The sequence below is a fragment of the Triturus cristatus genome, chromosome 10 (assembly GCF_964204655.1).
Source record: "Triturus cristatus chromosome 10, aTriCri1.1, whole genome shotgun sequence".
Taxonomy (NCBI): Eukaryota; Metazoa; Chordata; class Amphibia; order Caudata; family Salamandridae; genus Triturus; species Triturus cristatus.
In genome coordinates this window covers 190,662,891-190,677,010 of record NC_140593.1, presented here as the reverse complement: position 1 = coordinate 190,677,010, position 14,120 = coordinate 190,662,891, and positions in this window count along the sequence as shown.

Below are 14,120 nucleotides of genomic sequence, written 5' to 3'. Positions count from 1 at the left end.
ACCCCTCTCTGCCACGTGCTTACTCTCTCTACACAACCAGCTGCTCCTTGCACACCTCCTCATTGTCTCTGCAAATCTCCTTTTTCACACACATTAGTTGTTTGCCCATAGACAATGCCCCTAATCCTACCCAGGAATATGCCTTTGATCCCCTCTCTTATTCCCTCTCACTCATTGGCCTGGCTCTCCTCATCCCTCATTGGCCTTGCTCTCTTCCCCCATACCCTCACCCAAGCATCCTCGCACACTACAATTCAGTCACCTATCTATCCATTTATGCACTCACTCATCAACTTATTCATCAAAACATGAACTCACGCTTGCATTTACTGACTCACCCATCCACCACAACTTTACACAATCACCAATGAAAAACCATTCCACTCCCGGCTTTTTCTGTGTCTACGCCATATAACTACCACATACGTACATACTGGTCTTCAGCCAGACATATTGACCTTGACAATGCTTCTTAAACTTATGGTTCAGTTAAAAATATATAGGCTTGCATGCAGTTAGTATAGCTGCTCGTTTGAAGCTATGCCCATGGAAATATGTCTCTATGTAACTAGCTGTGTTAGTCAAAAAATGTGTCTGCCAATCTGCCTGCATTGCAAATGCATTGATTTCCATTAACTGTCGTCACGGAAGAAAAAAAGCTGTTTTTTGCAGTTTAAGAACACGTTGTTCCATCTAGTGAATACCGGAAGAAACCATCTTAAACAAATCTGCGAAGGGTTATGTAACAGGGACAACGGGTCTATTGAAAGAGTAGAAGACAATCCAGTTACATAATAAGAGAACTGACTGAAAGTGAGAGTGCTTCAAATACTTTTAACAGCCATTATAAAGAAGTAGCCCGAGGGGAAAGACGTACAATGTATACAGAGAGTGAATCTGCACAGTGCCTAGGATGTGAGATGGGGCGCTATGGGCTCCTGTGCGAGTGATGAGTTCTTTGCTGCGGCTTCTGCTTTTGTACACATGTATGTTACTTCTTTTAACATTTATAGCGAGGGTTTTATTTTTATGTGCAAATGCGTGAAAGAAAACTGCTGAAAGAGGATATAAAAAGCACATCCTTGAAAGTGAAAACATTGCTGTGCTCTCGCTGGTCATATTGCTCACAACGCGGTGCAGCCTTATATTCCCATCAGTCAATGTTCCTTCTTTTTGTAACTGCCCAACCAACAGTTCTAGCTTACACATATTTTACAATTTCCCATGCAACATACCTTTCAACACTGAATGAAAATCAGAGATCTGTGTTACCAGTCTTCAACAAGATGATTAATTCTACAAGTGGGCATGTAAGACCTTTTGTGGGCAAACAAAGGTTTTGGCATATATTTTCTTTCGTATGAGCTATTTGCTCCTACGAAAATCTGCCCTGGCTATTTTATTTTCATTTTTTTTACTCTAAAGGGAAATAGACGTAAAAACAACTTCAACTACACTATCACTCCATACACCATCATTTTGAAAACACTTCCCTCACACCCTTGTAAGGAATTTACAGGGCTCTTGTCAGCTTGTCAGCAGTATTTATTTTACTTTTCTCCTGGTAGGAAGAGGTCAGAGAATAGTTTCTGAATACCCACACTCTAAGGTTTGTTGGTGTGTGCAGACTCACTAGGGATCCCCTGTGAATAGTTGTTTTCACTAGGAAATATTTGTGTGAGTATATCCGTTATGGGTGCAAACACAAACTGTGAATTACAAAAGTGAATTTGCACACGTTAAAAAAGCTGTGTGTAATGCAATAATACACAGTTAAATAGCTTTGTGACTCATGCCCATTGAGACAAATGAGTTGTTTCGTGCTTGTAGCATAAGGGATGTCCCTCTGCAATAGTTCATCGTCTCCACCCTGTAGGACTGTTCCTAGCCACCGCCCTCCCTGACACTCCCAGTATGGGCTGATTGCATCTGCTAAAATAATTTGTTTCATAGCTTGAAGGCCATCAAGGGTAGCCACCCTCTTGTCCTAACCATTAATTCCTGCTTGATATCTGTCACAAAATTGCTCTGCTATGTTTTCAATTATACCATAATTTATATTGCTACTCTTTTTGTATTGCACCACTCTGCACTCTGCATTGTTTCATTTCTGCTGCCAAAGCTGAAAGTGTGTTTGCCCACGTGTCAAGGTGTTTCTCTGAATATTCACCTGCTGTGAGTTCAGGCAGGTTGAGATACACATCAGCCACTTTGCATGGCATTTTTTGCCAGGAAATGAAAGATTATGTGGATCCGGCGCCAGAGCGCATATTCAGTCCTACAGCTTCCTGCACGTGCACCATAGGCAGGGCTAAGGGCACACACCTTTCAACTCCAGGACACCCTCGCGTATGATAGTGCGCTTTACAAATACACACCATAGCATAGCATGCACCCAGAAGAGTTGATTCAGCTTCCAATCAACTGTTCGCATGGTCTTATTTAGACTTGTGGATGGTCATAGGCTAAGCGATGCTCAGTTCCAAGGCCGTGCCAGTGGCACGATGAGGCCCTTGTTTTCATATGATTCAAATAGGCTGAATTTGAATTCAGTCATATTTTTTGCATTATTTTCTTTTTTCACCCATCCAATAGCATACAATATGGAGTCCAGCTGTTGTGTCCTTTTTTCCAAGTGCAGGGAGTCCAGTTCATGTAGCGTTTTTGGTAAGTTTCTTCACTACTGAAAATGTAGTGGTATCTCACTCTGAGTTCAGTCAAAAGGCACAACTAGCCCTAGAAAAAGTTTAGTTATTTGAACCTTATGTCTTTCATCTGTTTCGGAGGCTGATGCTTTCTTAAAGAGTGATCTCTAGATGCAAACTCATATTTACAAACAGTTGTAGACATGGGTAGGTGACAAAACCGTGTACCTGCCTGAGACTGGGGCGTAACAACAGTGGCATAGCAAGAAGGGGGGAGCAGTGGGGGCGGTCCGCACCGGGTAGCACAAATTTTGTGGGCGTCAACCTCCCCCCACTCTTACCTGTCGTTCTCAGGACGGCAATCGCCACCCCTCCCCCTCCCTGATTTTCAATCGGCCGCCAAGTGGCAGCAAATAGAAAAAATCCCGCTAGCACCCCCTGCTCTTTGATTCGGCCGCAGCAAAGATGGGAACCACCATGGGCGGCCAAAGTGTTTGCTACGCCACTGCATAACAAGAACAAATGTCCTTACTTCCCTTTGTTTCATCTTTACATATGTGCTGCAGACCAGGCGCACGTTTTACCAATAGGGGTACCCACAGTAATACCTGTTGTTACTATGCTTGAATGGCAAAACCATTCCTATCTTCAACATCTCAAGTAATAATTTGTCCTCCCAAGAAATTGCCTTACTAAACAAAGGGTTATCCTTTGTCCCCACAGTACAAAGTAATATTTTTGATTTACACAAAGACCTCTTAAAGTTTTTTAGACATATTAGATTATGTCAGATTTTTGCTAACTAGCCTGAGACCCCCAAAACGCACTGGTCTCCATTTCCACCACCCTCTTCATGCCATCCCCCTAGCGCTACCATGCCTACAGAGATTTTAATTTTTGAGAAGTTGGCCCTACAGGAGTTTATGCAAATCAAACAGAATTTTGAATATGTCCCCTATAATCTAACTTTAGTCAAAAATAAAGCCATGGACACCTTAAAAGCTAATAGGGACTTAGTCATCAAACCAGCCAACAAAGGGGGTGGAATAGTGATCATGAATTCAGACGATTACAGCAAAGAAATAACAAGACAACTTTCTAATACTGATCACCACTGTCAGCTGCCCTCTGACCCCCTACCAGAAATCCAGATCCAAATTGCCATTGTAACCAAAAGAACTCTGGAACGTGGTATCATTTAAAAATAAAAAGAACAATTCTTGAATAACATTCACCCACGGACACCCATCTTGTACATCCTCCCTAAAATACATACAAATTCAAAGAATCCCCCAGGCAGACCAATTGTATCTGGCTTCGGGTCTGCCTTTGAACCTCCAGGGAAATATATTGATGCAGTAATTAAAGAATTTTCCCCCCTTACCAGCTCCTTTGTATGGGACAGCATGGACCTGATTGCCCAAATTGAAAATAGGAACTTTGATGCTTCCACAGATCTTCTGGTGGGACTTGGTATTGAGTGGTTATACACCAACATCCCTGAGGCAGAGGGGATGTAAGTTATTCAGAATTTCTGGAAACCAGACACAGACCGACACGCATACCTACAGACTTTACCAAGGAATTGCTACATATAGTGTTACAACATAAGTATTTTTGGTATAAAGATACAGTCTATCTTCAAAAGAAGGGAGTATCTATGGGAGCTTGTTTCACCTCAAATTTCACCATACTGTATGTAGATATCCTGGAGAAAACTAGCATCCTCTTGCATCCGGCGGAATGGAAGCCGTCAGAACTACCCGCATGTGAAAGCGCTATTTTTAAAGTCGCTTTCTCCCATCAATTTACTTTCAGTGGCCTACTTGTATACCGTCCCCCCGGCAATGACTCGGTTTTTAGGTCTGTGCTGGCCGATATGGTCAGTCCTATAGCACTCAGGTGTGCCAATTTTAATATTTTGGGTGACCTCAACATCCATTTTGATAATGGGTCTTCCACTACCGTGAGTTCCTTGTTGGCGGATTTGGAAGCTCTCCAACTGATTCAGCTCGTTACCCTTCCAACCCACTCGGGAGGCCATATTCTTGACCCCTTCTTTTCCACAATAGATGGGTTAAGGCTGTCAGAACCGAGGTTGATGGGGTGGACTGATCACCTGTTAGTAGAAGCTTTCTGTCCGGTCCTTGATAAGCCTTTTATACCCACAGACAGGCCTATTCTTAAAAGGCCTTGGCATAAGCTTACGTTGGAAGAATTCTACGGCATATTAGAGCGAAAACCTCTGAGTACCTTTACTAATGTGGATCAAGGATATCAACAGTTCTGCGCTTGGATCACAGATGCCTTGGATTCTCTTATACCTCTGCGGTGGTCGAAAGGCCGGACAAAAACACCGAGCCCCTGGTATAATGAGTCTCTCGCAGAATTGAAGAAATCCTGCCGAAAAACAGAGAGGGAATGGAGACGTTCCTATGACCCTGCGCTGAAAACTCGGTATTTCACTGAGTTGAAGCTCTATCATAGAGCTATCTGCAGAGCAAGAGCTGCATTTTACGCTCATGAATTTGCTACCAGCCCCAATCCTTCAAAATTGATTTTCAAGGTACTGAAGCACCTTATGAAAAACAGATCCTCATCAGAGGTGATTTGCACAGATTCGCACTGTGATAAATTGGCCTCCTTTTTTGTGGAGAAGGTGGCAAAAATCTATCATGGGTTCGACACACTCCACCAGGATCGACTGGCTTCTACCTCTGTCACGACAGATCTTGAGCCTTTGGCCATTTTACCTGAACTGTCTATTGAGGCCTTTGACAGGTTCAGCCTTAAGGTCAAGTCAGGCTCTCCTATGGACCCGTTAAAGCCAGCCTTCATTAACACACTTTCCCCGCTGTGCCGTGACCCCATATTGAATCTCATCAATATGTCATTGTCTTGTGGAACGGTACCCGCGGCATGGAAACAGGCAGTGGTCACTCCGATATTAAAAAAAACCAACTCTGACCCCCGATTGCCAGAAAACTATCGACCTATCTCCCTGTTGCCTTGGATTGCCAAAGTAACAGAAGCCCATGTCAACTCTGTTCTGTCCGAGCATCTGGTTCGTAACCAGATTCTGGATTCCAGTCAGAACGGCTTCCGGTCAGGACACAGTACCGAGACGGCATTACTTTACATCACGGAACATCTTCGCCGGGTACTTGACTCAGGTCATACTGCAGCGCTTATATTATTAGATCTAAGCGCTGCCTTCGATACTGTGTCCCACCATATACTTATCCAACGCTTACAGGAGGCGGGAGTGACGGATGTCGCTCTCCAGTGGTTTCGGTCTTTTCTGGCAGACCGCTCCTTTAAAGTGGCTATACCACCTGGTCAATCTGCCACCTATCCCTTGGAGCTCGGGGTACCACAGGGATCTTCGTTGAGCCCGACAATGTTCAACCTCTATGTGAAACCGTTGGCTGGTGTCGTCAAACAGTGGGGTCTCACGATGGCCTCATATGCGGACGACACACAGCTAGCGGTGACACTTAGTGAAGACCCTGAGGTGGAGGCCCCCAGATTCCGTGCGGGTCTCCTGGCAGTAGCCGGTTGGCTTCGCACCAACTGCCTTCAGTTGAATGCCACCAAAACGGAGGTGTTGGTTCTAGGTAAGCATGCGGAGTTATGGGGAAATCAGTGGTGGCCACCGGAGCTTGGTGTCACTCCTATTCCAGCCGCTGGACTGAGAAATTTAGGAGTATGGGTAGATTCTGCGCTGACCTTCAGAGATCACACCAAGAAGGTGGCTGCTACGTGCTACGGAATTCTACGTGGTACTAGGCCGGTCTTAAAGTACTTTGATCCCCCTACCAGACAGCTTGTAGTCCAGGCCTCAATACTTTCTCGGCTGGACTACGGCAGCTCATTGCTGTTAGGGGTGAATCAAGCGGAGGCCTCTAGGCTCCAAAGAGTACAAAATGCCGCGGCACGTGCCATTGTGGGCCTTCCCAGACATTGTTCAGTGTCTGGCACCATCACGGCCTTGCACTGGCTCCCGGTCAGACAGCGAATTAAGTTCAAGGCGCTGTGCCTGGCCTTTAAAATTCTGAAATCTTTTTTTCGCCGCCGGCACTTGTTTCTCTTCTTACACCCTATATGCCTTCGAGATCCTTGAGATCGGAGGGGCTTCATCTGGCCATCTGTCCACGCTTCAAGCTGAGCAGAATGGGTGGCCGCTCCTTTAGGGTGCTAGCGGCAGGCCTATGGAATTCGCTCCCTGTACACATTCGTGCTCTTGAAGATCTACTCACCTTCAGGCAGGCGATTAAAACCTTCCTGTTCCCGGTATCTAGTTGATTTATTTCCTTTTATTGTGTGTTATGTTATAGCATCTGTCAAAGCGCCAGGACGCCCCTTTGCTGGGGCAGCTGTGCGCTATAAAAATACCAAATAACATAACATAACATGTAAATCCATTCCAGAACCAAATCCTATTTTGGCGTTCTGCTAATTTGGAAGGGTGATGAGATACCACTTGCAGGTTTTGCAAACTGGCTCAATACAAACCAGCCCCCAGGTACAATTGACTTTAAGACCAGGACTAATGACTTCCCTTTTCGGGACTTTCTTTACAAGTTCAAGAAGGTAAGTTAGGCACATCGCTCTTTTGGAAACCTACGGAATGAAATACTCTGCTTCTGTACTCTAGCAACCATCCCAGAGGACTCAGGAATGGCTTGCCACACAGTCAACTTTTGCGCATTCACAGAAATTGTAAGTGGAAGAGAGATTATTTTAGAAAAGCAGCGGTACTAAAGGAAAATCTGGTATCCCATGGATATCCACGCTGGCAAGTCGCACGCTCACTTAAGCGTGTGATGCTGCAGAAGCGTTGGGGGATTTTTGTCATCTTACCTACCCACACCAACCACTAAACAATAATCAGAAGCATAACTCTAATGACGGGCCTATAAATCATTATCACACAGTTAGCAATATCAAAGGTCCTCCTATGAATCTTTGGTAGAGCTAAAAGTGACCAAATAATGAAAGACGGAATGTTATTTCTCCATGAGGACCTACATTGAAGAAATACGCTACACTTAAGTCAATATAAACTTATCCAAATAACTCAGTAACTCAGTAATGAAAGACAAACATTATTCTTTTCTATTAGTTTTTCTTGTTATTTTATAAAATGAATGGTCAAGCACAAATACAAGTTAGAATGTCATAATTCGGTTCACAAAATACAGAATAGATTCACAATAATCATCACAGATCATTTACGAAAATATCAGAGCATCAGGTATAGAGGTGTGAGAGAGAGAGAAAACATTAGTGAAACAACAATTCACTTATAAATTGAAATACTAATGCACAGCTTGCAATTAGTCTGAAAAGCTAACTCCACGGCCATTAGAGTATAGCAAAAGCAGTATCACCAGCCGATGATGTGAAAAGTTTCTAGGAAAGTCTCTGCCAGCCAGAAAATCAGGAATTAGCACAGCATGTAACATGCCACCAACGTAGGACAGGTCACCAATCTTGTGAATGAGCCGGGGAACACTTTCCCACAGGAATCTTTATAGTACACTACTTCAGTTCTTCCGATAAAATGTCGCACTCTCTCTCATCAGCAAACCTCTCTATTGGTTGTTTTCGATGGTGTGACTATCTACTGACCGTGACTTTACTACTAGTTTCTAAACACTCTTTTGCTAAATATTGTACGACTTGCAAGAGAGGAAGAGGAAATAAACCTAGTTACAAATTTACACTAAATCTAGAAATAGTTACATTTACGTCATCTACAACCTTCTCCTAGACAGGAAAGAACTCTAAAAGACTTTTTAGAAACAGGCTAAATATCTATACACTAAGGAAGCATTTGTAACATTTGAAGGACAGGAGCATGGAAAGCACATCCCCTAACAATTCTGAGGCCAACATTATTTTTGCAAAACAGAATAATTTCTAAAACCTGCACTACTTTCATGAAGAATAAAAGCTGTGTCTTTGTTGTTTACTCTTCTGCAGTCAGGAAGACAGAATAACATTCAGTTAGCATTATTCCCATTGTAATATCAAACTACCGTGCCTTGTGCACATTTCACATGTACACTCTCATGTTATTGTTAATATTCTCATGCAATTTTAGTAAAAAGCATGCAATTGAGTAGATTTGATCGGCAGATTTTATTTACAAAAATCATGCTCCATCACGTGCATGGTATTCTCCTAGAGATATGCTCCTCACACCTAAAACAGAGAATAAATGAATGCCTTTTGTTTCACATTCAGTTTGACCAGCAATAGGATGAGTAAAATAATCAAGAAAAATTGGAATATATTACGGGGTAAAGCGATTGTTTCTAAACCCCCTCTATTTTCTATAAAAAAGAGTTAACAATCTTTGCAACCATTTATTTCACACCATTACTTGGAGATCCAAGCCAAAGACTAATCAATCCTTTATGGCTGCATGGGGTCTCCCACCTGCACTTAGCCACTTCAAATGCCAAAACTGCTCTGTGTGCTCAATGACCTTAGACACCAAAGCATTTGACACAGGCTCTACATACACCTTGAGACAATTGAGCAACTGTCGCTCTACAAATGGGATTTACGCTACCATATGTCCGTGCAACTTAATCTACATTGGACAAACCACCCAGATGGTAAAGGCACGGATCACACAATATAAAAGCAGAACTAATGTCAAGTCGAAAATGCCCATTTGGTCTCACATTTTAAAGCTCATCACCACACAGAATATGATTTTGTGAGGCAAGTGGTAGACAAACCCACTTTGCCACTATGCAGGGGCGATCTTTCACAGATTCTGCTATGCTGTGTATGCCGCTGGATCTCATGCAGTAAATCAGTGGATAATGGCCTTAATACTTTGGAAGAATGGAACAGTATGGTTTCCACCTGAAGATATTGGTTACTGGTTTCAAGCACCCCTTGTTGTTGTGCCCAATCATCCTTCAATTGCATATATACATAGGTATACCTTTACTCTTGACATAAAATCTCCCTATGTCAACTTTTTCTTCGTATCACTGAAATACAGTAGAAACCGTCAGTCTGTCACTTCCAGGACACATATCGCTCTAGCTGTCCAAAAATGAACTTTGTGATGCCACACAGGGGATCCAGGAATACACCTGAAATAAGAATAATGGTTTAAGGTTTCTTTTGTGACTTATGTAAAGTATCCTGTGAAAAACCTTTATAAGAAAAGAGCCTCTTGATTTTGGATCTGAATATCAAATAGATTGCATTGCAATGTTAAACAGACCTTAATGCCAGGATTGGAGTTTTCTATGCTCTGCAATACTATGTATTATTATTATGTGCCTAGAACCAAGCCAACATGGACGACCAATCGACAGTGTCCCTTTCTTTATTTCTCAATTTTCCCTTCTGGTGCCTGCCACCCCCGGAGGATCATGGACCTTCAAACTGTCTCTAGACCTCATACCCTCGAGGTACATAGATTGCCATGCATGCTCCAGGTCTCGTTTCCTCAGGAGCACTGTTTCAGTAAATAGACCCGCCCCTTCACTTCCCGGCATCCCATTCCTGATTCAGTCAGGACCCGCCGATGACTGTTGCAGGAAAGATCCTTTTGTCCCTTAGCCATGCCCATGCCCATGCTCCCCGGCACATGCAAGAACCTGACAGCAGCAGGAGACTAATGGCTGACTGTTAGACCTGGCATCTTTTTGCGTGTTTCCCCTGTCTTTTTGCTGTCTGACTTCCCGGCTTTGACTGGTTTAGTGTCTCTGCGCACTTTCTCACTGCTGTTCAGTGTTAAAGTGCAAGTGCTTCTATTGTAAATTGTATTATGGATTGGTGTTTCCATGTTTGGCATATTTAATTTACGAGTAAGTCCCTAGCAAAGTGCACTGAGAATGCCAGGGCCTGTAAATCAAATACTGCTAGTGGGCTTGCTGCACTGATTGTGCCACCCACACAAGCAGCCCTGCAAAGGGTTCACAGACCTGCCACTGCAGTGTCTGCGCGCAGTTTGTAACTGCCATGTTGACCTGGCAAGTGCACCCACTTGCCAGGCCCTAATCTTCCCTTTTCGTACATTAAGTCACCCCTAAGGTAGGCCCAAGGTACCCCTGTGGGCAGGGTGCTATGTATGTTAAAGGTAGGACATGTACTGGTGTGTGTGACATGTCCTGTTAGTGAATTACTGTGTAATTCATTTTTCACTATGGAAAGACTATCTGTCCCATAGGATGGAATGGGAGTTTACTTATAACATCTTATAAGCATAACTTCCCATCGTGGACAAAATAGGGAAATGTAGTTATGTATGCCTGGACTCAGAATGTAAAATGCATCTTTTAGTAAAGATAATTTTTATGTTCTGTGTTTGGAAATACCACTTTTATAAAGTAGGTATTTTCTTACTTAGCCATCCTGTATGCCTCTACTGGGTTTCAGGATTGACCTTCTGGCTTTGGAGTGACAGGGGCTGGGGATGTGCATTCTTTTCAGACAGCCACTCGGGGGGTGGAGGTGTGTCCTGCCTTTCCTGTATAAGTCAGGGCTGAGCTGAATAGACCTGGGATGCAATTAGAGTAGTGGGAGGAGATGTCCTTGCACCTGAATGGACTTGGTCTGTTTAGACAATGCTGTCTCCACCTCCATCGGGAAGCTGGGCCAGAGAGGACCAAACGGTTTGGACTAGGTACTGACACTCTCTGCCTAAGAGAACAAAAGATAAACTGAGTATAAATATTGGGGCCCAAACTCCTGAACTGTAGAACTTGCTGGAATCAAAGAATCTGCAGAGAAGAAGAACTGGAAGAACTGCAGGAGGAGTACTGCCCGTTTGCTGTGTGTTGCTTTGTTGGGTTGGCCTGCAGTTGCTGCTTCTGCCTTGGGCAATGAAAGGACTGGACTGAACGTTCTTTACTTGTGCTGAGTATCTCCAAGGGTTTAAAGTAGAGCTTGCCTCCTGTTCTGAAGTCTCAGGAACTGCAAAGACTTCACCGACCTCTGGAAACGGCTTCTGGAACCATGGTTACAGTTGCCACGGAGGGGGAAAAGCAACCAACTCCGTCACCGACTCCGTCGCTGGACCCGTGTCCTGAAGGCACCACAGAGGGCACTGCTGCATCTCGCACTGCAACCCTGGTTTTTACGACTGAAGCCGCCGAGCCGCTGCTTGCACCGTGACCTGTGAGCACCACACTCCGCACTGCTTCACTTCATCTTGCTGCCCTGGTCACACCGATGGCATCACTGCTGCTGACTTCGTCCACCTGTCACCGCATTGTGGCTGGGGGCACCGCTCATAAGTCTCATGATGCACCGCCTCATCCCACACCAAAATTTGGGTCGACCGACACCAGATCCCACCACCCGGCTCTGTCTCTTGCACTGTGATATGTCAGCACTGCAACGAGCACCGCCTCATTCCGCAGAGCAGCCCTGGTCTCACAGACACCGCTGGATCACCACCACCAAGCTGTTGCCTGCACCGCACCATGGGGGCGCCGCACAGCTTCACCTCACATCGCAACCGCGCCGGTTGCCATGACCAACTTGCCCCACGTGATTGGCCACAATGAAAAGGTACTGTTTACAAGTCTGCTGACATCTCCACCAACACGGTCTGATGGAACTGTTGGATTCTGTTGTTTTCAGTATCGCGGTAGCACCGGACAGAGATATCGACTTCAAGGAACTGCTTTTTTAAGGTTATTCTTGCAAAGTGCATATTTTTAAATACTGTATGTTGGATTTTTATCGTTTTGGTCTTGTTTTAAATATATAAAGTATTGGATATTGTTCTAAACTGGTGGGGTGTCCTTTTGTAGTGTTTTTACTGTATTACTGTTGGTTATGTGCAAATGCTTTACACACTGCCTCTGAGATAAGCCTGACTGCTCGTGCAAGTTATAAGGTGGTGAGCAGGGATTATATTAGAATTGTAACTATCTTACCCTGACTATGAAGAAGGGACCTACTTGAACAAAGGTGCAAACCATTGCTAACTAGAGACCACCCATTTCTAACACTTGCCCTTTGCTAAATGTCCCCACATTGGCCTGCCCTCATTTGACCACTGTCCCGTTTACCTCAGGATTGTTATTCTACCATCAGGATGTCGCTCTGCACACTGACATCATTCGGTGTTTATTAATCAGCACTTCACGCAACGCCCTCCACTAGACATGCGCCCCTTTATTTAAAAAAAGCACATGACCTGTCTTGATTTGGTGCTGATTATTCCTTAATTGACACTTATTTTCCTGCATTCGAGTCTTGGAGTAGATTGATTTCCGCAGGACGCCGAGTATATAGAAGGGGATCTTCCTTCTCCATACTGAGATGCCTAGAGTCAAATAAAAAAGAAGACCTGTGACACACATTTTGGTTGGATGGCTTCCTAAACTATATCCTTCACTACAGCAAGCTAGAAATATAGCTGGTGCACTAATCGCTTTTACTTTATTATTATAGATGTATCTCCTGTTCCTGGGGTACTTCTTTAGTACCCTTTAGTGTGGCATCCTCACTCCCTTGCACTCCCTGGGAGCCCCTATCGCAGGTGAGCTGCCCCCCTATTTATTCCAGTTCTATCCACCTTACCTGCCTTCATATTTTAATCATGGGACTTCTCTTCCTCCTCAGCCCACCTGGTGGGTCGACATCCATCCAATTGCGGACAACCATACCTCTTAGGATGTGAACCGGTGACTGTTGCCCAGGCCTTTGCATTCTTGAGCCGTGGTAGAATCCTTCCACATAAGTGACGCCATAAACACAACCTCCCCACCCCATCTCTCCTTTTGAGGGCCATATAAGTGAAAATTGTGGCTAATATCTGACTTTCTGCCCTTTTATTTTCTCTTTCTTCATGAGTACATATGAAAGCTTTCAGGTACCTTTCTGATAGTACCTATTTAACTTTATGCACCTGCTTTATTCAGTACAGCAGCCTTTTATATTATATTTTTATATATTAGTTCATTTTGATCAATTAGGCAGCCAACACCCAATGGTGCATTATCTATGTCCTGATGATGACCTCCAGTCATGAAGGTTGAAATGTAGTCGACTTGCACAAGCCAAATTTGGACCCTGAATTATGACACGATGTTATACATTTCTTCATAACTATATTAGCTCATGCATAGTTTCATTTTGAATTCTGATCCAATACACTGTAGCTTTCTTTATTAGTTTTTCACTTGTTTCACTTGCGCCATTTAATATTTTTCACGCGCACATAGTGCTCATCTATTTACTTACACAACCTCTAAAGCACCGTTGATGCGGCCACATGATTTATGTAAATGTAATCTCTCTGTCTTTTATTGACAATAGAACTGCATTAATAATGTTTCTAGGAGTTTCTTGTCTTCATTTAATGGATACACTGTAATTAGGTTATTTCGCTAATGATAGCCCTTTATTGATTCCTGTTGAGACATTGTTGCATGTTACTACAATTACCCAGGTCTTGACTGGGACTATGGGTGTCTCCTCTTG